Source organism: Silene latifolia, chromosome 11 (assembly GCF_048544455.1).
Source record: "Silene latifolia isolate original U9 population chromosome 11, ASM4854445v1, whole genome shotgun sequence".
NCBI lineage: Eukaryota > Viridiplantae > Streptophyta > Magnoliopsida > Caryophyllales > Caryophyllaceae > Silene > Silene latifolia.
The window spans coordinates 158,150,562-158,172,050 of record NC_133536.1 but is presented as its reverse complement, the minus strand read 5'-3'; positions in this window follow the sequence as shown (position 1 = coordinate 158,172,050).

Genomic DNA, 21,489 nt, shown 5'->3' with positions numbered 1-21,489 from the left:
AGTTGGTATAAGGATATTAGGGGCACTCCCATGTACAAGGTGGTGACAAAACTCAAGCTGCTGAAGAAGGGACTTAGGGAGCTAACCAAATCAAGATGGCCATGGAAGATATGCATAAGACCACATTCGTCACCCAATGGGGAACCTACTGCTATACGGTAATGCCGTTCGGGTTGATCAACGCCGGAGCTACATACCAACGCACCGCAACTACGCTCCTACATGACATGATGCACAAAGAAGTTGAGGTATACGTAGATGACATGATTGTCAAATCCAAGGAAAGAGAAGGGCATATTGCGAACCTTCGCAAGTTCTTCGCAAGGCTACGAAAGTACAACATGAGACTCAATCCTCAGAAATGCACATTCGGGGTAACATCTGGTAAACTCCTGGGATACGTCGTTAGCCAACGAGGTATAGAAATAGATCCTTCCAAAATCAAAGCTCTGATCGAAATGCCACAACCTCAAACAGAAAAGGAAATCAGAGGATTCCTAGGAAAGGTGCAATATATAAGTCGATTCATATCGAAACTTACGATGATTTGTGAGCCTATTTTCAAGAAACTCAAGAAAACAGACCACACCATGTGGGATGACAATTGTCAAAAGGCATTCGACCGGATCAAGGAGATATTGGCTAAACCACCAGTGCTCATGCCACCACAACGAGATCAACCTCTTGGTTTATATCTCACAGTAACCGAAACGGCCATGGGTGCCATGCTGGCACAAACGGTAGGAAGTGAAGAAAGAGCTATCTACTACCTTAGTAAGAAGTTCTTGGAATACGAGTGCAAATACTCACAACTCGAAAAGACATGCCTCGCTCTTGTGTGGGCAACGAAGAAGCTACGCCATTACATGCTTAGCTACTCCGTCAAAATATACTCCAAAATGGATCCAGTCAAATACCTCTTCGAGAAACCCGTCCTCAACGGACGTCTAGCAAGATGGACCTTGATGCTCTCAGAATTCAACCTCAAATACGTGCCACTGAAAGTTATAAAAGGTCGCGCCGTCGCCGAATTCTTCGCAGAAAATCCTATCAATGACGCACAAATAATAGATACTTGGTCATTTCCAGACGAGGATATACTCCAAACTGATGTAGACTCCTGGGACCTGTACTTTGATGGAGCATCAAACTTAAGAGGATTCAGAATAGGAGTGTTGCTCATTTCTCCTGAAGGTGAGCATACACCAATTGCTGTCAAACTCGACTTCGAGGTGACAAACAATGCTGCAGAATACGAAGCTTGTCTTATTGGACTACAAGCGGCAGTAAGCTTGGGCATCAAAAACCTCCGAGTGCATAGGGATTCATCGCTGATCATCAACCAAGTTACAGGATCTTGGAAAATCCGAAGCGAAAGCCTAGCACCTTATCAGGCTAGAATAGACCAAGTCGCTCAATTCTTTGATCACGTAACCTACCTACACCTACCTCGGGAGGAAAATCAATTTGCAGACGCTCTTGCGAAACTTGCACCATTGATTAATATGCCAGATCACATGGTGGAAATGCCTTTGTGCATCGAACGACGGTCAGAGCCGGCTTATGTCCACCAAATCACCGATGAAGAGGAAATCGCACAGGAACCCTGGTTCCAAGCAATCCAAGCAATCCTGAATTTTAAGCTTAATGGTACATATCCACAAGATATGGACAAGAGGGGACAACGCGCTATACGCCTACTAGCTTCCCAATACATTCTGATGCAAGGAGAATTATACAAAAGAACACCTCTTGGTGTAATCCTACGTTGCCTTGATCATTCACAGGCACGAAAGGTGATGGAAGAAGTCCACGACGGAGAATGCGGTCCTCACATGAGTGGGCCCATGATGGCAAAGAAAATCACACGTTTGGGATATTATTGGACCACAATGGAATCCGACTGCATCAAATATGTAAGACATTGCCACAACTGCCAAATCTTCGGGAATGTACAACATGTCCCTCCTTCATTGCTCTATACAATGACATCCCCTTCGCCGTTTTTCATGGGGAATTGACATAATCGGAAGATAACCCGGTAGGAACGGAAAGGAGGTCTTTGTTTCATTATAGTAGCGATTGACTATTTCACCAAATGGGTAGAAGCGGCTTCCTACACTGGTCTTACGGCTAAAAATGTGGCAAAATTCATATAAAACAACATCATCTGTCGATATGGTTGCCGGCATGAGATCATTAGCGATAACGGATCACATTTCCAAGCTGAAACCGAGCAATTGCTAGCCAAATACAAGATTAAGCATCACCACTCTTCGCCCTATAGACCACAGACTAACGGCGCGGTAGAGGCGGCAAACAAGAATGTTGTCACGATTCTCAAGAAAATGATTGACAACTATAGAGATTGGCCAAGCAAGATACCCTTTGCCTTATGGGGGTATCGTACATCTGTCAGGACGCCCACTGGGGCTACTCCTTTCTATTTGACCTACGGCATGGAAGCTGTACAACCAGTCGAGCTAGAAATACCATCCTTGCATATTTTACTCGAAAGTCAAATCCCGGAAGCCGATTGGAAAAGGGATAGATATGAAGAACTCATCCTCCTGGATGAACGCAGGCTGCGCGCCTTGCATAATGTCCAAACATATCAAGCACGTATCAAACGGGCTTTCAAAAAAAGGGTTAGGCCAAGGAACATCAAAGAAGGAGACTTAGTGCTCAAATCGGTTAGAGCTCTTTTACCAGTTGACCCACGGAGAAAATTCAAACCTAATTGGGCCGGACCATTTCTAGTCAAATCCATACTCCCAGGGGGTGCGGTTAGAATCACAGACCTAGATGGGAATGAGTTTTCAAACCCAACAAACCTTGACCAACTGAAACGATACTATGCCTAGAATAGGAATGAAAACGCGCCTCGCGTAACCCCACGTGTCGCTCTTGTGGCACTAAATAAACGGTCCCTGGCCAAGCTGAAACAAGCTAAATGTCACTGTGCTCTTGCATTTTGACAAATTTGTCATCCTCGTATCATCAAACAAACTAAATTCGCACCTTCAGAGTAAGCAAAAGCTCATGCTTATTTTCTACGTTCATTACAAGCTCTTGCTTCGAACAATTATTCTTTTACATTTATTCGAACTACGCGCAAGGGTTTGATTTCGCTTTTTAAGTGAATACGTAGGCAATCCTTCACGGGATTCAACCCATTATATCTAAAATGTAAATAGAAGGACATTTGCATTGGATTTGAAATTCGACAAGAATAATGAATAGAAAATCACCATGGTTTCATAACCACTTAACCTTTTTATTCCATTCATCTTCTAATAATAATACGCTACATAATAAAAAAAAAATATAGAATAGGCTAGGATTCTAAAAATCCCTCCTTTTTATTACAACAACAATAATAATAATAATCAAATAATAATAAAGAGACTTGGGCTATTCCTCCATCTTCCCCTTGCCCTTGTCATTTTTGTCATATTTCTTGTCACGACCTCGAGCCGGACGCTCTTGCGCCACTTCAGACCTAATCACCAACGGCCTTTCTCGAGGTCTAGCTTTTCCATTCTTGCCAATCACCATTTCGCGCAGAGAGCGAGTCTTTGGTTTTTCTTGAAGGATGAATGACTTGAAACCCGGCTTCTTCTTCTCCCTCTGTCAGATGCTTCTCTTTCTCTTTCTCTCCTTCGCGCACCTTGTAGTCGATAGGCTCGCGCTTCCTCAATTTCTCCCGCTCTTCCGGAGTTGTAGCCTTTCTCCACCGTAGATAAGAATCCGACACCCATAAAGCATTGGCGGAGAAATTCAAGAAACACATGTTTCTTTGGGCCCATTTGATAGCCCACTCTCTTCGGCTCTCTGTAGTAAGTGCCATAGCAGTCTGTGGGACGGTATCAAGCCTCGGGATAGTCTGTTTCAACCCAACTTGTCTCATCAGCCTTTCCGGGAAGATGCACACCATAAACTCCAATCCGGGAATGCGCACCGACCTAGTGGGATCTAAAGAAGACACCCCAGTGACGGACTTGGGGTGCCACCACGGCACGACCCACCTGATCAACGGGCCATCATCACTCTTCAGCTTGTTCTTCCAATAATCACAGACCCGGGTGAAGTCTACCATGTACAACCGCGTCCTCATCGCAATCGAACGAGCATGATAGGAAAGCGCATGAACTGGGGGCTCGATCAATCGGAGCCGTTCCATAAGCCAAACCTACCAAAAGCGGGTATTAGACATCGAAAAAAAAAAAACGAAAAAAAAAAAAAAAAAACGAAAAAAAAAAAAAAAAAAAAAAAAAAAAAAAAAAAAAAAAAACAGTGTCTTTTACCTGCAAAATGACAGGACTCCCCAAGAACGGCAGGTCACGGTTGGATTTCCTATTATCCAAACCCAATATAGTCTCTCCTAAGCATAAGCAAGCTGGGCTCCTGCGCAGCTCCATCTGCTCAACAAGGCCCAAAAGACGGGGATCACCTCTCAAGTCTTCATCAACATGCCCTTGGAAGACATACACATGCAACAAGCAAAAGCCAAATGCCCTCCGCCTAGCAACATGAGAAACGGTGGGGTCGGCCCTGTTGATAAATCGATCTATGAAGTCCAACATTCTCACACCTTTTGAGGTAACTAGACGGTCCACCTCAAGTCTAGTCAATCCGAGCAAATCTCTAAATTTGCTTTTGTACCCTTGAGAAGTGGAAGGAATGGGGACAAATGTTCGGGGTCCCATCCACCAATAGCAATCTCTTTGAAAGGGGCAAATATCACCTCCAGGGAACGCAAAAACATGGTAATTTGGGTCCCAATAGTCAAGGCAAGCATCCAAGAACGGTTTCACAACCTTGATGAGTTTCAAACTCAACAACGATCCAAAGTTATAAGAGCCCATATCATGCTTCTCCATATTTGAAAACTCGTTGGTCCATTCCTTCAAGCGGATCTCCAAAGTATTCATGATGAGAAAATTTATTTTGAAGAATTTTGTGTATTTAGACGAAGATGAGACGGAAGATTTGTGTGAATAAACGCTCCATCAACGTTTCTATTTATACTAATTCTTTGTTTCCAAAAATCCGTCGAGAACAAAACAACACGGGAACAAAGCGCAAAGACTGCCGCGCCTCTTCAAAGGGACGCGGCTCATCATTGCGCCTCTTCCCGAGCTTCACTTCTGTGATTTCCCGCGTTGGATCTTTCCTAATTCCATAACAAATAATTTCCTATTCCTACAGGTTATTATTTTGGTAAATACGGGAAGATTACCATGTTTCAGGTTTCCTAATTTCGCGGGCACGCATTTCGAGGCGACATCGACATTTCTGCCATTATATCACACTTCTATATTTTCATTTTAGGAAATAAATTTCATTTTCATTTTAGGAAATAATTTTCATTTTAATTTCAACTTATATATATTGATTTCTATTCTTTAATTTCATTTCTAAACTTATAGATTTCTTTTTTTTCTTTTTTTAGGGGGTAACCCTCCTTACCGTCCGGTCTTTTCCGGCAAAATTTTTGCATTTTTGCATTTTTTTTCGCGTTCTTTTGAGTCTCTCATTTTGCGCTAATTAAGGCCATATGTATATAAAAATGTATGCTTTGCGTGTTTTTCTATGTAAATTTCGGCAGCATGATGGCGCAAACCGTCATCTATCAAACCTGTTCGAAACTAACCTGCAGATACAAGCAACACAACCCAGCAGCAAAGGCACTCAGGCCATCGTATATATACCAAACGGAGGAAATGTACAAACTGGGGGCTCGAGCCCCAAACCAAAGTCCAAAAATGTTCAAAATCAATGTACAAATGTACAAGACACAACCAACAAACAAAAAAGCTACACAAAACTACTGCTGGGCGCCCTCCAACTCTGCAACTCTCGCCACAAGAGCGGCGATCTCGGCATCCCGAACCTCGAGCTCCCTCAACACGCGAGCTGTCTCCTCCCGAGACTGGGTCAACTCTCGCTCCAGCTCGCGGTCACCCTAAACGATAAATTGGCTCATGTCAATCAATTCAAGCAAAATTAGAAAATCAAAAATAAAAAATGGAAACAGGTGTAAGGTTCATACCTGACGACCTCGACCGCCGACAAGTGCCTCGACGGCATTAGCTCGCAGCCGGTTGGCCACCCTCCACAACGCCACAAACCGAGATGGCGCAACCTGCATTTTCAAAAAAGAAATTCTCAAACAATTGAACAAACTCAACCAAATGTGTTCTTACACAAAGGTCATACAAATTAGAGGCTCACCCTCCGAATCAGATGCTGCCAGTCGTCCAGGCCAGCATCCGTCACAGCTACGTCAAAGTCACGCAGCTCGGAGATCGTCGTCCTCCCGGTCGCGTCAGTGTACTCGAGGGTCTCGGGGTACTCTGGGGGCTCGATGCCCGCCGCCTCGACCTCCTGCAAAGACAAATGGTTCTCATCATTCGATGATCTTTCAACATGCTTCTCAAAAATCAAATCAAAAGGAAAAATAAAAGATACTCACCACTACCGGCCAGTACGCCAACCTCCCGTAAAGGAACGCCGAGTAGTCCTCGCCAGGGAAGAAGAAGGGCGTCACCACTTGGCACCAGCCAAGTCCGCCTCCCTCGCAGCCTCAGAAGGCTCCCTAAACATCGTCCTGGGAGGATCGACGGGAAACGTCAACACGCCCCGCGAGCACTGACGAGCGAAGCGCTCGCCCAAGTACCACACAGGACCCATCGACATCCTCAACAGCAGTCGGCCCGAGCTCCTAGGTCGAAGGACCTCAGCCACAAAAGGAGGCGCTCCAGCATACTCCGCCCAAGGTCTGGGCACCCACTGTGACAAGATAAAACAAGGATCATTCCTATGATCAACTTAAAAGCGAATATAAGAAGCATGAGCAAATATAAGTGTGATGCTCACGCTGCTCAGCTAAAGAGCGTTCACGTCCCGCCGGTAGACGTTGTGAGAAGAACGCTTGCTCTTCGTCCGGCACATCACCCAATCCCTCACCACGGGATAGGCCCTCTCCAACGGCTCCGTCCTCTTGGGCGCGAGACTCGGAAAGTAGGAGTACACCCACGCCTGCAAAAGCAAAATAATCAATGACGATCTTTCGTAATTTGATAAAGAAAGGAATTTACTTTGGTCTAAAGGAAGGTTCATACCTCCCAGAGTCCAGTCCGAGTCCGACAGCACCAGGAGAAGTCCCCTTCTCCATCAACTCCGAACGAACCATGGCCCTCATGAAGCGGATAAGGACCGCAAAACCAGCAGTGACCGGTCCCAACGTCCTAGGGAACTCGGGTCGAAAGAAAGAGAAGAAGCTTCGTCGTGACCTCTCGCCCTTGTCTCCGAGGTAAATCGAAGACGAAACCACAGAGCCACATACGAGCCCCTCCGTCACCAGACAGGAGGAGGAGCCGTCTCCCTCCCATCAATCGTCACCGGCGCCGGGTCTTCCCCGCAAAGTAGTCTCGAACGTAAGAACTGGGTATCAAACCCAAGATTTTTAACAGCCTGACCTTCGGCGACAAGTTCCACCGATCAATCTCCTCGCCTCGGCCGAGTCCGCCCTCATGGCGTCTCGGCCACACCACCTCCTCGGTCCGCACGGCGGACGAGAAATCATGCCGTAGTCCTCCGAGTGACTCCCACCTCACCAAAAGGCATGTGAAATGTGGAAGTCGTATCCCAGAATCGGTCCAAGAAAGCACGGACCAGGCTAAGGTTAGCCCGCAACTTCCTCTTCGCGATATCCCTCCAGACCTGAACTAAAGGACCGAACGCTCCACGCTCGATCATGGCCCTCTCCTCCGCCGACAGCCGCTCGTAGTGCTCCATCGTTGTCGTGTAACCCGAGAACGACCTGATGTTCCCGGCCTCCTATTGTGATTTGAAACAAAGCTATCTTTAGTTTTGAAGGAAATTTGAAAGAAATTTGGATAAAAAATGAATAGGGATGAGTAGTGAGTAGTAAATTCCTATTTACCAAACTCTTCACCGTCCTGTAGGACAGGTGACCCTATGCAGCCCACACCAGGTGCCTGCTCTCCCAAGTCTCAGCCCACGCGGGAGCCCCTCTCAGCTGACGACCTCCTCGTCCGACGTTGGCCCGTCTCGGGGCCTCCTCCTCCTCCTCAACGGCCTCCTCCTCGTGAGCCTCGTCCCCAGCAGCCATCACCGCAGCGGTGAAGGCCTGCTCCAAAGCCTCCTCGACAGTAGCAGCGTCGATCTCCATGGGAGCTATCCAAGAAGTAGAAGCCTCATCACCTGCAACATTAAAGCAAATTTAGGCCGCGTCACATGACGACAAGCCTTGGTTAAGGGATTTTCGAGCCTTCGGAAGCCCTGAAACCGATCTTTTCTCGCCATCCTTGGCCATATTCCCACCTACCCGGCCACTCATGTGATAAATTGGGTCAAGTCAAGCCTAATTCGAAGCCTAGTTCCGGATTCGAGTCGAAATTTCGACAGCATTTCGCTATAATGGCGATTATGCCCTAGAAAGTGCCCTGAAAAAGCTGTCACAAACCAAAATTCCGAGATGGTAGAAAGTTTACCCATCATTCAAGGATCCCAAATATCAAGTTTCATTACAAATGAGCATTCCTAAGGCTATTTTCGAAGCAATTTACGGTTCAGCTGTAAAACCGTCTCAAAATTCACTCAAAGGCTCAAAACTTGATGAAAATTCGAAACAAATACATGGTTATGTTCCTAATATTACCTACTATCCCTTTCCAGTGTCAATTTGGCAAGGCAAATTCATTTGGGGGAAAAGCCCCAAATTTTCGATCGAAAGGGTCATAAACCCTAGATTTTTCGGCTCAAAATTGGACAAATGTAGATGATTAATGCAAGTTTGAGACACATACCTCGATTAGTCATGATTAATTCAAGCTTTTGAATCAAACCTTGGCAGAAATGGTGAAGATTTGAGAGAGAAATGCGTGATTTGTGTTTCGAATAAAAATGAACAAAACCTCCTGATTTTCGCGTTTTTACGCAGGAAAACCAAATTGGGGAATAGACGCAGCAGGCGCTGCGCCTCTTCCAAGAGACGCAGCTCTTGCTGCGCCTCTTCCTTTTGTTCCCTCCATACGGATTTTCAAAAATTCGTTATGAATTCGTTATTTGTGGGCTATCTTTGGTGCGCCTCTTCCCCGATGATATTTTCATTCTTTTGGTCCGTTTGGCGATTTTCTTTCGTTCCGGCCCGCATTTCCAAGCCTGCAGCAGACTGCCGCACATCATTCATTCATTCCAAGACCTTTTGCTTGTCGCAACGAGCATTCATTCCTTCACAGAATTCGACACGCCTTCATTATGTCTCCAGCGAGAGTAAGCAGATATACTTTCCCTCTCGTGACAAGAAGAATCAATTCCCAATCGTGTCTCTAGCGAGAGTAAGCGGACGTACTGTCTCTCTCAAGACGTAAGGATTGACGATCTACCTAAGCAGATTTCCCCTCGGCAGGTTCCACTTTGTGTCCTGCTATTCGCAATTGTTTCTCGAAGACTACCCAAGGCAGTTTTCTCTCAGCAGTTCCCGCCTGTGTCCTGCTACTCACAATATTTCTTGTTCCCCCGCAGAGTGCGACAAAGGTGTCATTCTCCAGAAGTTCCCAAACCAAAGCCTTCTTTCTTAGGTTCGTAGAACCGAAATTAGAATTTTTTGACTATAGGATCCCAATCCTTTTAGGTTCATAAGCCTTCAAGTTCCCAAACCAATAGAGTTCCTATACCCAAGCTTTAGTTACCCTTAAGTTGAACTTACTTTAGGCCTCACTCCCGCCGATGCTTTCCTTTAGGGTGCTACACCCTAGTACCAATCCTTATGTATCCTTTAGGTCTTACCCTTAGCTCCCACGCCCAACCTTAGCTCCTACGCACCTCCGGAAGCTTCTCGAGAAGAAGTCTCAGGTATGGTCTCTCCTTATGGCTGGCGAGCCTCCTTACGTAGTCTAATGGACTTTAAACGACCCTCCCCGATAGTCGACAGACTCTAAAATGTTCCCGACGACAGGTCCTTGGCTCAGACCTCTTGAGCCGCCTCGCGTCGCCATAGTCGTCAGGTTGTAATCTTCGATTGACCTGATGGCTATACTTTGACTTTCGCGTTGTCCAAGCCTCAGTCAAAGTGGGGGCTCTGTAGATACCTCATTTCTGCACCTCCCGCAAACCACCCGGTGATGATTGGGCCGCATGTTTGATACGCGGAACGATTTGTGACAATTCGTAGGATTATCGTCAAGTGATTGCTCAAATATTAATGTCTACCTCTTAGTTGTCATCTACGTCCCGATACGGTCGTTTTGACAGTAATTAGAGTACATTCGGAGTCCGGGCCTAAAACCGTCTCCATTTTTCGATACCCGTTAAATCCCGAGTCGAATGTTGGAATGTTAGGATATTTCTATTCCATATTTCATAAATTTTATCTTTTAGTAAGCAATTTCCCGTAATATTCACATAAGATATTAAGGAAAACCGAATTATTTCCGTCCTACCATAACTCAAACACGAAAATCTTTCTTCTGCAGGAGGAAACCACTTGGGAACAGACGCAGCAGGTGCTGCGCCTCTTCCAAGAGACACAGTGGCTGCTGCGCCTCTTCCCAGTGCCCTTTCTCGCATGTTTCTCGTATCTTTTTCATATCTTTCCGAGATTCACTTCCAAAGAGTCTCCGAAACCCTAATTCCTTCACGTGATTAGTATAAATAGGAGCCTTCGCTCCTCATATTTCTCACGCGAGTGTCCGCCCTTCTCTTCTCCCTTTGCATTCTAGACTTTGTTCTTACTTTTTGGCGTCTACGTGCTTGAACTTTCGACCACGTAAGCTCGGATCCTTCTGAGTACCAGCCTCCCCGTTGCATGACCGACCAATTTGACCAACTACACAATCAATCAACTTAATTAATTAATCGTTTTCCTCTTACGAGGGCACTTTCTTTGCATTCGCGTCGAGCATCGCTAATCGATATCATAGTCCTTCTCGTTTCGTCAACATGTAAGTCTGAGGGTTTAATCTCTCTTTTATTTATTGTATTTATTTATTGTATAATCAATTGTAAGGTTTACGTCGAAAATACCATTAAAACCGATTTCTAAAACCATGTTTTAAAACCTCTTTTTTACGGATTTCCAGTAGATCACCGTCGAGAAAGGACGCAAGAATCTGCGCGCCTCTTGAAGGAGCGCGATTCTGCTGCGCCTCTTCGTGAGGCTGCCGCAGTTCCTGCTTCCTTTCTTCTTCGTTCGTCCTCTGTTATTCGTCAAAATCCTTTTGTTTGTTTCGTTTATTTGTCAATTCTTCACCATGATAGCACATAATTCATATGTATGTTATAATCATCATCATTAATATGTTTTTATTATTTAAATCCGACTTAAATCCCAAATAATCCAATATTTGCGGGTTTTCGTCATTAAATTCAATTTCGGGTTGTAGAGATTCAATTCATCAATGTTGGGTTTCTGGAATCTCTCTTTGATATAGTTTACACCTGTCTATTAGCGTGTTCATCGTATATTCGTCATTAATCCATCGTATCTAACTTAATTAATTGATTTAATTTGTTCATTTGTTAATATCTTTCACTCCTGTAATTAATCCATCATAAATCCGTTTCATCCATGTTTTACTGTTTTCATGACCCATTCATACGTTAAATAACGTGCTAATCACTTTCATCCGAGTAAATATCATTAATCAATCATTAAATTCACCAATTAACATTAACGGCTTGCAATTACGGCTTCACAGCCAGAACTGAGCCAAGGAACAGACGCAGCGTCTGCCGCGCTATTCAAAGGCGCACTCTCGCTGCGCTTTGTTTCTGGCCGAGTTCGTCCCTGAACTCCGTTTCTGCCTTGACGTAGTTTAATTAGTTTACATATTAATTAACTATTATCCGTAATATCACGCTAATTCATGTTCGTTAATTTATTTCTTTCTTTTATTCCTCTTTTCTCAAATTATCCGTTTTAAAGGTATTTTCGACATAAATCGCCTATTCCGTTGTAATTAATGTAATTTTCATTATTATAATTTATATTTATTGTATTTCTTTTATTGTTTGTATGTTTTCACATGTAAATGAGCATTAAATCCTACTTCGACCCAATTGTAAGCTAATTACGTGTTTCACCGACTTAGTATTAATTCTCACATGCTAGGATTAAAACTTGGATGTTGCATTGCATGCATATAGCCGACGATATATCGAGTACGAATAACTTCCCTAATCATTAGTAGAGGCCGCTATCGAGGCGGGCGGGATTAGGTGTTCGATCAAAAGAGCTTCCTAATACGTACCCTCACCTCTTACTCCAGATATCTGTGAACACCCGTGTTCATTGGCATCCACGAGAGTCATTCTAGACATAGAATGCTAAGGGTAACGATTGCTTAGTGTTCATGTCTCTACTTTGTGTCTTGACATGACACGAGGTACTCGAACGGTTCCAATTTCCCATAAAAATTGGTGGCGACTCCATACAAAAATGCAAACGCTTGTTTCCCAAGCGCCCCCGTGGCCCCCGCTGTCCACACCAAGGTTGGGAGTGCCGTGTGCTTTTGATTGCCCCCGGCCAGTGCTGCCAAGCCTGGTTGATCAGCTGGCCGTTGGCAAGTAGATACCAAGGAGCGTGTCGAAGAAGATGGGTCACTGTATGTCGATTGACATTCCGCAGCTGCATGCTTGACACGTGGCCTGGTGTTGATTGGTGGATGCTTCATGGGCTTTGCTCTGATTGGTCCACTGAATGGGCTTTGCTCTATAAATAGAGCAGTATGCCCCTCATTTTGCTGTGCAAATTTCTTTTTCAAGAAAAATTTCCTCTCTCTAGTTTTCGAAGAGTTTTCTCTCTCTAATTTTCGAAGCGTTACTCGGCGTAACACTTTCTTTCAAGGTAAAAACAAATTCTTCCCCAACTTTTATTTGTTAAGTATTCGTTGCCACCATGTCTGCTGCTGACGCTCCGCCTAGTACCTCAACTCCGGGGGACGAACCGCCGCATCTCGCTGAACAGGAGCCACTGGTTGCCTCCCCGGTAGGGTTCGGGGGTCGTAAGTCGTCTTCTCCTGAAATCGACGAGAAATATCTCGAGGATTTTGATGATGATGATGAGGAGGAAGACACCCAATCTGATTCAGAGAGGCCACATTACTTGTGGCACGGCGAAGCCTGCTCGATTAAACCTGATCTCGTTTGGACGAACAAGTTCGCTTGTGCCTCCGGGCCTGAACTTTTCGAAGACCACTACAACTTCGGCAGGGGGTATAGAATTATTGTCCCTGTGGGTGATCAAGCAGTCTGTTGCCCTTTCGAAGGTTGTATAGGCGTATATATTAGACATCTGGAGTATGGGCTCCGTTTTCCTCTTAATGAACACGTCTCGGCCATAATCAAAGTCATGAATGTCGCCGTGGCACAACTGCACCTGTTGGGCCCAAAATTATTCTGCCTGACCTGACGAAGGCCAGGCGACATCCAAAGACAAGTTCCAAGCAAAAGACATATGAAACAAGGCTTTTATTCAAACACGGATAGGCACCAAGCAGGAGTTGATGAAAGACAGGCGAAAGATAACCAGCAGCCTGAAAAGGAAAAGCACCAGACCACTGCAGGCGACAAACAGGCAGTTGATATATGTTCCCTACAAAAAAGGAAGACCAATTCCAGAAAGCTATGATATAGGAAGCAGTCAAAGCAACGGCTAATAAAAAGGCAACCACCTCCGGGTAAATAGGGCACATTCCCTATTTACCAGGAAACCCTAAACGACATAAGAAGGAAGGAGAGACCAGCTATAAATAGAAAAGAAGAGAAGATCAGAAGGATCATCAGATATACCCTTACTTTTACTTAAATTTTTATATTCGTAAGCAATCTATTCGCCTGTCACGCCTGATATAACAATACTCTGTCAGGCTATCTAAAACCATAGTAACGATCATTCCTGGCTTGGTGCCCGTGGTTTTTTCCCTTATTCCCAGGGTTTTTCCACGTATAAAAATCTTTGTGTCATTATTTATTAGTTCATTTTGCACTTAACTATACCAATCAGGCGAGTTGTTTGAGTTAGATCTTCCTACATATAAATCCCTGGCAGGACAATCTAGATCAGTAAAAACCTGCCAAAACAATTGGCGCTCACCGTGGGGCATCTAGCTCAAAAATAATCAAAAACCATAACTAAACACCACAAAAAACTAAGAAAAGATGGCAGGTGATAGCGTTGAGCAACAATTAGCTGCTGCCAAACAACAGTTGTTGGAGATGGAACAACTGAAACAAAAAATGGTCCAGGTTGAAGCAGAAGTGGTAAAATTGAAAGAATCAGAATCCAGCCTAAAAATACAGCTGGGTGAAAAAGCTTCAGGATCAAAGTTGAAAGTCCAGCCTGGCACACCATTCTCCTCAATCATAAGGAACACTGATTTCTCCAATATGGATACTCCTACTCCATCAAAGTCCAAAGCAGGAGAAGAGACAGACTCAGGAGAACTCCAAAATGAAGAGACTTCATCAGATCAGACTAACACGACCATTATGATGGCTATGCTCCAAGAAATCCAAAAACTTCATGAGAGATTTGAAAAAATTCCAGGAGTTCCTACCCCAATTGAAGAAGCAAATCCAGAGAGCTATGCTGATTCACCCTTTGTGGATGAAATAGCAAAAATAGACCTGCCAAAGAAATTTGTGATTCCCTCAATGAGAATCTATGATGGAACCACAGATCCACAGAACCATGTTGCCTATTACAAGCAAAGGATCTTTGGCAAAGCATCAATTCCCAGTGAACTACGTCAAGTCTGCATGTGTAAGGGATTTGGAACAACTCTGAACGGACCTACCCTGCAATGGTACATAAACCTGCCAAATGGAAGCATCAAGTCCTTTTCTGACCTGGTCAACTCTTTCAATCATCAGTTTGCCAGCAGCAGGGAACTAGAAAAGAGATCCAGTGACCTATACAGGGTTAAAAAAAAGCCTGGAGAATCCATCAGATCCTACATGACAAGATTCAACAAAAAAAAGGTTTCAATCCACAGATGTGATGTTGGAACAGCCGTTGAAGCTTTCAGGCAAGGCCTACCCCTGGACAGTGATTTCTACGATGCAATGACCATGAAGCCCTGTCATACCTTTGAAGATGTCCAAGCATTAGCCATAGGCTATATCAGGCTGGAAGAAGACAAAGGCTACAAGGCAGATAATGCTGACAACAACTCAGGATATGACAAAACCAACAGAAAAAGCTCTAACCACAGAGGAAGCAGTTCCAGGCCATCTCCCTACACGAGACCTGACAGATCAGAAGTCAACTATACACAAGAACAATGAGGTAACTCTTATACTTATCCTCCTGTCCAGGAATATAACTTCTCTGTTGACATTGCAGGACTAATCAAGAGACTTGACCATATGGGAGACATTGTCAAGTGGCCAAAGAAGTCAGACAACCCCAACTCAAGGAAGGACACCACCAGGTGGTGCGAATTTCACATGGACATAGGGCACACAACAGAAGAATGCCTGGGATTACGGAGACAATTGGCTTACCTGCTAAAGAAAGGATACTTGAAAGACTTGATTCCAACAAAGAACAGGGAAGATGATGGAACAAGAAAAAACATAGAAAGGCAACAACGTGACTTACCCCCTGCACCACCCATCTATGAAGTCAAATTCATCAATGGAGAATCAGAAATTTGTGGCACGACCAGCTCAAATTTGCAAAGAAAATTGCCAGGGAGTCAAAAATGAAATCTCCTTTTAAACCTATCAATTTACCTCAAATTACTTTTGACGACACTGATATGCAGGGCATTCCAGACCTCCAACCATGATAGCCTGGTCATCACCATGCAAATAGGGACTGCACGTGTCATGAGAATCCTGGTAGATGGAGGCAGTTCAGTAAACCTGATCATGCTTGACGTCCTTAAAGCAATGAAGATTGATGAAAGCCAAATCATAAAGAAGTCTAATGTCCTAGTAGGATTCAGTGGAGAAACAAGGAACACACTGGGAGAAATACACCTGCCCACATACGTGGAAGGAGTATCTTCATACGAAAGATTCGGAGTCCTGGACCGCCTGTCATCCTACAATGCCATATTGGGAAGACCATGGATCCACAACATAAGGGCCATACCCTCCACCTATCACCAATGCATCAAAATACCAACAGAATGGGGAGTAGCAACCATAAAAGGTGAACATAAATCGCCGGGAATGCTATCTTGAGTCTTTGAAGCCTTCCAAGGCAGGTAAGTCTCTCGCCTAGCAATTACGGTGCCCTGTCGGGACAACTCATGTGGCGAGAAAAAAAAAATGGAAACCGATCAAGTAATTTTAGACCCCGAGTACCCCGACAGCACGTCTTGGTAGGATCGATGTCCCCGATAACATCAGGCGTAATTAGTAAATTTTCTTAAAGGTAAATCTTCATGTTTTGCCTGGTCACATTTTGATATGACCGGTATAGATGCCAATATTATACACATATAAACTAAATATAGATGAGTCTTATAAGCATGTCCAGAGAAAAGAAGAAAGTTTGCCATTTGAAAGACATGCTATCATTAATGAAGAAGTAGACAAATTATTGGACATGGGGATGATAAGAGAAGTCATGTACCCTAACTGGCTAGCCAACGTAGTGGTGGTACAAAAGAAGAATGGCAAGTGGAGAGTTTGTGTAGATTATTACGGACCTCAATAAAGCTCGCCAAAAGACCCATTTCCGCTCCCACACATAGACGCAATGGTGGATGCTACAAAGCAGGCATGAACTCGACATTCATGGATGCCTCAAGTGGATTAAATCAAATCAAGATGCACCCATCCGATCGGGGAACATCTTTGCATTTATCACGGAAAGAGGCATATCTTGCTCGTTACACAAAGAATGCCCTTTGGCCGAAAAATGCGGGGGCAACATACCAACGCCGATCAATACAATGTTTAAAGACCAAATAGGAGACACCATGGAAGTCTACATTGATGACATGGTAGTTAAATCAAAGAAAGTCAAGATCATGTCGGGACTTGGAGACGACCTTTAAGATCCTGGAAGAATTTAATATGAAACTTAACCCATCCAAATGCCATTTTGGAGTATCTTCAGGCAAATTCCTAGGTTACATGGTGACCAAAAGAGGAATAGAAGCCAACCCAGAACAAATAAGAGCCATACTAGAACCGGAATCCCCAAGTCAGTCAAAGATATTCAAAAACCGACAGACGAATGCGATACCTCTGAATAGATTCATTTCCGGATCATCGAAGGTGCAAGGCATTCTATGACCTACTCGGGAAGAACAAGGCATTCAAATGGTTGCCTAAACACGAGACGACCTTCCAGGAGCTCAAAACGTACTCCGACTACACCTCCACTACTTGCCAAACCAGACAAAGGAGAACCCCCGACGGTCTACCTATCATCACGAAAATGATAAGTGGAGTCCGACCAAAGAAATTGATGGCCAACAGCATCCAGTTTACTATGTAAGTAAAAGTCTCCTAGACGCAGAAACCAGGTATGGCTTACTTGAAAAATATATACTTGCTTTAGTAATGTCCTGCACTAAACTTCGACCTTATTTTGAGAGTCACCCAATTATTGTAAAAACCAACCTGCCTATCAAAACTGTCCTGAGAAAGCCTGAGTTGTCAGGCAGAATGGCAAAATGGTCAGTACAAATTAGCACCTATGATATAACCTTTGAACCCAGGACGGCAATTAAATCTCAGGCACTAGCAGACTTCGTGGCTGAATTCAGTCCTACCCTAGAACCAGACCTCATAAAAGAGGTCAATCTTCTTGACACCCAAAAGACAGACTAGGAATGGACTCTCCATGTAGATGGGGCAACAAATATGAAAGGCACTGGCCTAGGACTAGTCCTAAAATCACCACAGGGAGACCTAATTGCACAGGCTATTAATTGTGAATTCAAAGCCACGAATAATGAGGCTGAATATGAAGCCCTAATTGCTGGACTAAAGGTATGTATAGAACTCGGTGTAGCAAACCTCAAAGTAAAAACTGACTCTCTCTTAATTTCCAATCAAATTAAAGGAGTATATGCTGCAAAAGATTCAAAGATGATACTCTATTAGGAATATGTCAAAAACCTTTGCAAAAAATTCAAAACCTTTGACATTGACCAAATACCAAGGGACTTAAATACCCAGGCAGATGCCCTAGCCAGCCCGGGATCAAACTTCAGCCCTACTGTGTTTGACAAAATACCCATCGTCCACCTGTTGGAACCAACCATAGAAAGGCCTGAACAAATTTGCCCTATCCAGGAAGATAAAACCTCCTGGACTAAACCCTACTATGATTGGTTCTTACAGGGGATACTCCCTACAAATAAAAACGAAGCAAGGGCCCTGAAAATCAAAGCATCCACTTATACCATTATAAATAACACCCTGTTTAAAAAGTCTCAGGCTGGACCTTACTTACGTTGCCTAGAACCAAACGAAGCCAGCCAGGTCATAGAAGACATACATGATGGATACTGCGAAAATCATAAAGGTGGAAGAAGCCTAGCAAGCAAAATTCTCAGGACAGGCTACTTCTGGCCAACCCTGAGAGCCGATCGCATAGCATATAGCTCAAAATGTGAAGCCTGCCAAATCCACTCCCCTTATATCCATCAACCATCAGAGCTACTACATTCCATCTCAGCCCCCTGGCCATTCATGAAATGGGGCATGGACATAGTAGGCAAGCTACCTCAGGCGCCTGGACAAAAAGTCTTCATGCTAGCACGACTGACTACTTTTCCAAATGGATAGAGGCAGACTCTTACATGCAAATCAAAGAAAAGGATGTCATATCATTTATCAAAAGGAATATCATATGCAGATATGGAATACCTTCAGAAATAGTCTGTGACAATGGTACACAATTTGTGGAAAAAGAACAAGAAACTTCGTGCACAATGGAATATCAACCTAGTCACATCTACACCAGGCTACCCTAAAGCCAACGCCAAGAGTAATCAAGTAACAAAGTAGTAAGTAATCACCGCTGAAGAAAAAGTGAAAAGAAGAAAAGGAAGATGGGCGTAAGAGCTCCCCCTAGTCCTATGGGCCGACGGGACCACACCCAAAACGACCACGGGCCGGACACCATATTCCCTGGTCTATGCCTATGGTGCGCAAGCGATAATACCAGCAGAAATTCATATGCCAACTACGAAGCGGCTGAACACAATAGAAGAGAACATGCCCTATTGCGGGATAACCTACTCTTGAAGAACCGCGGGGATGCGGCCAAAGTCGGGATAGCCGCCTACCAACAGCAAAGAGCTTGAAGTTACAACAAAAATGTCAACATCGAGTATTCAAAGAAGGAGACCTGGTCCTAAGGAAAGTTTTCCCCAACACCAGAGAAAAGAACGCAGACAAACTAGCCCCTACATGGGAAGGCCCGTACTTAATTGATTCAATAGTGGGACAAGGAGCTTACAGGCTACAAACTTTGGAAGGAGAAATGATCCCCAGATCTTGGAACATTTCCCACTTAAAACTATTTCATATCTGAGAAGCAGGTAAAACTACCCACCCTATATACATGTCAATAGAACTTCATGCTATATGCTAAATTGCTTGCCTGTTATTCTTAGCTTCATCTAAAACTTTATTTCAAATCCTGAAAACTTGTTTTACGCCTTCTTTTCACTTATTATATATTACACTTTAGGCTTAAACAAATGTTCAGGATTGAGGGCCACTCCACCTAACCTGAATAGCATTTCTAAGAATGCTCTAATTTGGCACCTGCCTGCCTGACCTGAAAATTAAAACTGAGCTCAGTACATAAAAAGACAAGTACAAAGGTGGAATAGACCAGAGTACTTGTCAAAGAAGCCCTCTCCGACAGCCGAGGGCCATAAGCCCTCCTGACCGGCAACCACCCTCATTCTTAAAAGCCCTCCTGACAGGCAAATAGAGCCACCATTCCCCATAAACATAGGAACGAGGGCCATAAGCCCTCCTGACAGGTATCACTCTAACAGAAAAATATCACATGAATGTACAGGTACAAATTCCAATCAAACACAGCAAGAAAATCAATAGAAGAAAGGATATATATATTAAAACCTACCCAGGAATATACCCTTCCCAGGCAGAAATAACAAACCGTTTATTAAGGAAAAGCCAACAAAAACCAAAACAAGTTCTAAATTGTTTGTTCAGGGAACATCCCCCCCTGAATAGGCCAAAACAACATAAAATTCCACAACAGAAAAAACCAAACTAGCCCGCCTTGGACACGAGAGTGAGCCAATCCCCTCATCATGACCTCCTCCTCTTCATCTCCCCCCTTCAAAGATCACTATTTTTCCCTTTGGATGGAGGAGAGTCCACTTCCTCGTCAGCATGCAACTTACAAAGCTCGGGATAAGTGGTATTGAGGTCACCCAACTCCCGATCCGGATTCCAAAAAGGTCGACTTCAAAGAGCTCCTTCATAGCATCCCACGGCCCTTGCCAAAGAAATACAAAGTGCAACATCTTTGTACCTAGCCTGGACCTCATCCTCTCTACTGACCAATTCTTCATTTACCTTTAATCGCTCCCGCATAGCTGCTTTTCAGACCTTCAACTCTTCCCGAGCAATATCAAACTTAGCTCGAAGAGCTTTTGAGCATCCCGAGCGATTTCGGCTTAGAAGACTCCACCAAAGAACGGAGCCTTCCCTGCCTCATTATCCTCCTTCAAAGAATGATTCTCAGCCTTAGACACCTCCAACTCAGCTTTAAACTTGTCAGCATCTTTTTTCAAGATTTGTACCTCCCAATCCAAGGTATTTTTTAGACCATGGACTTATCCATTTGACAGGCGCTCCTCAGCACATCATTAACATTCTAAACAAAAGAAAAATACCTATCTAAGCCACAAAAAAGAAAACACACACAAAAACCCACAATAAACAAAGACAGAGAATATATACCTCCTAAAGCATGGTAATCAGGTTGGCAGCATAGTCCCTGGAACGATACATAACAGCCAAAGCACGGGCAGAAGCATCCTCTGCCTGGTACTTGAAATAGGGATCATCAACCACAAAAGCCCGAGCCTGAATTTGATCCTTGGCAAACTGGACCTCATCCATATGAGCCCTGACCCCCCTGACCTCATGAACTCCTCCTAAAGACTCATCCACTCTCTTCCTCTTCTCAGGACGGTCACTATCATCCACAATCTTTTCAGGCGACGCCAACTGAACCTCCTGCACAGGTTCCTGAACTTGAACAGCATTGTCACTTCCCGTTGCCTCACTGCTCTTTGACTTCTCCCCTGTAATTTGAGAGACCCCTGCCTTCACCAAAGACAGACCAAAACTAGCAATTCTGGCAGAAGCCCTGGTAGCTGCACGACGAGTTTCTAAATCAGCAATATAAGCATGAATCCAATACATGAAATAGAATGGCAAAAATAAGCAAAAGAACTTACTCCCTGACGAAGATGCCCCTGGAACCTTAGTGCT